Source organism: Lissotriton helveticus, chromosome 8 (genome assembly GCF_964261635.1).
Source record: "Lissotriton helveticus chromosome 8, aLisHel1.1, whole genome shotgun sequence".
NCBI lineage: Eukaryota > Metazoa > Chordata > Amphibia > Caudata > Salamandridae > Lissotriton > Lissotriton helveticus.
The window spans coordinates 238,981,826-238,985,862 of record NC_136069.1 but is presented as its reverse complement, the minus strand read 5'-3'; the positions used below and the strand labels follow the sequence as shown (position 1 = coordinate 238,985,862).

At 45.5% G+C, this 4,037-nt stretch overlaps 1 pseudogene; it reads left to right on the top strand.

Moving 5' to 3' along the window:
- Window positions 1-539: 539 nt before the first annotated feature.
- On the top strand, window positions 540-1,823 carry LOC144772565 (heat shock cognate protein HSP 90-beta pseudogene; annotated as a pseudogene).
- Window positions 1,824-4,037: the final 2,214 nt, after the last annotated feature.

Genomic DNA, 4,037 nt, shown 5'->3' with positions numbered 1-4,037 from the left:
GAGACCGTCACCTTCTCAGCCTTCTTGTCCAGAATCTCCTTCATAAGCTTGCACAGGTTCTCGAACTTTGATTTGCTCTTCTCCATTTTCTTTTTTTCTTCCTCGTCCTCCGGCAGCTCCAGGCCCTCCTTGGTCACAGAGACCAGGGTCTTTCCATCAAACTCCTTCAACTGCTGGACACAGTACTCATCGATGGGTTCGGTCATGTACACCACCTCGAAGCCGTGCTTCCTGATGCGCTCCACAAACGCAGAGTTTGCCACCTGCACCTTGCTCTCGCCAGTGATGTAGTAGATGGCCTTCTGGTTCTCCTTCATGCGGGACACGTATTCTGTAAGCGCGGCCATCTTATCGCCGGTCTGGGAAGTGTGGTAACGCAGCAGCTCCGACAGCTTCTTCCTGTTGGCAGAGTCCTCATGGATTCCAAGCTTGAGATTCTAGGAGAAGGTCTCGTAGAACTTCTTGTAGTTGTCCCAGCTCGGAGAAGAGCTCCAGGCACTTCTTGACGATGTTCTTGCGGATGACCTTCAGGATCTTTCCTCCGTAGACAGCAGCCGCACCATCGCCGCTCTGTACCCTTCTCACCTTTGCCGGGACGCCAGGAGCCGCCAAGATGCCAGAAGAAGTCCAGCACGCGGAGGAGGAGGTGGAAACCTTCGCCTTCCAGGCCGAGATCGCGCAGCTGATGTCCCTGATCATCAACACCTTCTATTCCAACAAGGAGATCTTCATGCGAGAGCTCATCTCCAACGCCTCTGACGCTCTAGACAAAATAAGATATGAGAGCCTGACAGACCCCACCAAGCTGGACAGCGGCAAGGAGCTGAAGATCGACATCATCCCCAACCTGCAGGAGCGCACCCTGACTCTGGTGGACACTGGCATCGGCATGACCAAGGCCGACCTCATCAACAACCTGGGCACCATCGCCAAGTCTGGCACCAAGGCCTTCATGGAAGCGCTCCAGGCCGGTGCAGACATCTCCATGATTGGGCAGATCGGTGTGGGTTTCTACTCCGCCTACCTGGTAGCCGAGAAGGTGGTGGTCATCTCAAAACACAATGACGACGAGCAGCACGCCTGGGAGTCCTCCGCCGGCGGCTCCTTCACGGTTAAAGTTGACACAGGTGAACCCATCGGCAGAGGCACCCGAGTGATCCTGCACTTGAAGGAGGACCAGTCTGAGTACCTGGAGGAGAAGCGCGTCAAGGAGGTGGTAAAGAAGCACTCGCAGTTCATCGGCTATCCCATCACCCTTTATCTGGAGAAAGAGCGCGAGAAGGAGATCAGTGACGATGAAGCCGAAGAGGAGAAGGTAGAGGAGAAAAAGGATGAAGAGGAAGCGCCCAAAGAGGACGAGGACAAAGACAAACCCAAGATAGAGGACGTGGGCTCTGACGACGAGGAGGACGGCAAGGAGAAGAAGAAAAAGACCAAGAAGATCAAGGAGAAGTACATCAACCGGGAGGAGCTAAACAAGACCAAGCCCATCTGGACCCGCAACCCCGATGACATCAGCCAGGAGGAGTATGGCGAGTTCTACAAGAGCCTGACCAACAACTGGGAGGACCACCTGGCTGTCAAGCACTTCTCTGTGGAGGACCAGCTGGAGTTCCGCGCCCTGCTCTTCATCCCCCGCCGAGCCCCCTTTTACCTCTTTGAAAACAAGAAAAAAAAAACAACATCAAGCTGTACGTGCGCCGAGTCTTCATCATGGACAGCTGCGACGAGCTCATTCCGGAGTACCTGAACTTTGTGCGCGGCGTGGTGGACTCCGAGGACCTGCCCCTCAACATCTCCCGAGAGATGCTGCAGCAGAGCAAGGTCCTAAGTAAAATTCTGATGATTAAAAAAAAACTAAAAATCTTGGTCTCCGAAAAAGATTGCCATGGCCGGAATTGCAACTACCGGCTCAAATTAAGCCCTCAGGGAAATGCAATAATTGCTTTCAAAATGGAACCACGGAGAGCTTATCTTAAATACTTTATCATATAGATTTCCATAATGACAACGGCCTAACAATGTAGTTCAGGCTTCTCTCACAAGTAGCTCATTAGCTACTGGTAGCTCACCAGCTTCCTGTAAGTAGCTTCCCTATGTGCAGTCGAGCCTACTAAATTACAAGCTTTTGTTAATGAATTAAAGTATACCAAAATTGGAAAGTGTGTGAATTTTCATGACAGAACTTGAAAACTGATTTTCAGAGAAAAGTGGCTGCATTTTTAAATGTATTTTTGAAACTCATAATCTGAAGTTGGGAGAAACATGGCTGGATTACTGAAATGTATTTAAAGTTGATATTTGAGAGTTAACTCATCGAGCCCTGAGGAAATGTGTTACTAATATTGGGGTGCTGGGGATATACAGATATGGCTTTTATGGATTACCCACATAGAGGCAATAAACTTAGACAAGCCTTTTTACTTTACTGCTGAGGATCGCACCTGATACACTGAGGTGATCATTACTTGTAATTTTGCATATGACAGCAACTAATGTAATCTTATCTGATGTGGGCACTATTACACTGCTAATATGATTAGTAGATCAGAGGGATTTCCATGAAATATAAGTAGCTCTTAAGTTAGAGGCCACTAATATAGTTGTTCAAACATGTGAACATCCAGCTGAAGACGCATCTCTTTTTGGATTTTGGTTTCATGAAAGACTTGAAGCAGCATTGATTGGTCCAATCCTTTTGAAGGTATAAAAAATGGACTACCAGTGCTGCAGTCTCCTGCCACGTGCGTCCTGTATGGGTTTGAGCTTCAACGCAACATTCGTCAAGCAATTTTTCCTGGTTTTATTGGTTTAATGCAGGTTAAGCATTCGTTCCCTCCGCCTATGTTGTTTAATAGCCTCAACGTTTTTCATTGGCTAACCCGCATGTACTACAATCCCCCAGTACATACTCACAATGCCATATTAGCGCTGCCACCATTCCGTGATTCATATTGGAAGGAAGCTTTGTTGCATCGCGAAATAATCCACCATTCCCACCAGGAGGACCACCAGGAGGACAAAACGCAAAATGTTTTAGGGAAATCCCCTAAGAAGGGTCATGTGAAATAGTAGTCATCTTCTAATCTGAACTTAGAGTCTTCAATGAGTAGCAGGTGGTTCAAGAAAAGCAACTATTCAAAGACCTGCATGGAGAAGTGCTGCAAGAATGCTACCACTTCTGCTGATGGTTGGGGAACAAGTCAAAGCTGTAAAGCTTGTCTTAGGTGATATCTTAATACCAGAATATATGGTAGTGGTTTAGTTGTTAGAGGGGACATTGTGCTCTGAAAGAGTTAAGGCCATTTTAAAATCAATACTGCCCATTTCTCCTCCTACTTTGTCTGCTGGTGTTTAAATGCATGTCATTATATTTCATAATTTGTTTGGAGTCAGATGTGAAGGAGCCTGTGTACCATGTCTTTTAATGAATTTAGTGAACAGGAGAGCAACCTGATCAACGTTATTTGTGATATGAATATGCATGTCATGAGTATTTTACCAGATGATTTGTTTGCAAGTAATACATTTTAATATCAGATGTTGTATCGACTTTTACATAGTACAAACTCCATAGATCTTTTGAATTACATTGAACCCCCACAGGCAATACATCCCAGCAGGTATAAGAAGGGATTATGCTTAGTATTAATTTTCATTAGAAAATGCACATTCTTATTTTTCTGGAGTTGCTGCAGGCAGATGTACTGTTTATCAAACGTAGGATGCCATTTCACAGTTTAGGAATGAGATGGGAAAAGGGCCTGTGTCCTATCTTGAAAGTCTTTCCATTAGGCACCTGTAGAAGATTTCTTTATTTTGTTTGTTCTTTTTTATTGTGTTTGAAACATAGATTAAATAACCTAAGAAATCAACAATCCAAATATTAAGACACCACTTATAGTCATTGGGTCGTGGCAGATGTATTGACAGTGAGCTAATAGTGTGGCACAAAACTTTTTTCTTTAGTTTAAGATGTGTTCTTGGTTATTACTGGGAATTATGGTGGAAATAGAGTCCATGGTCAGACCAAGGTT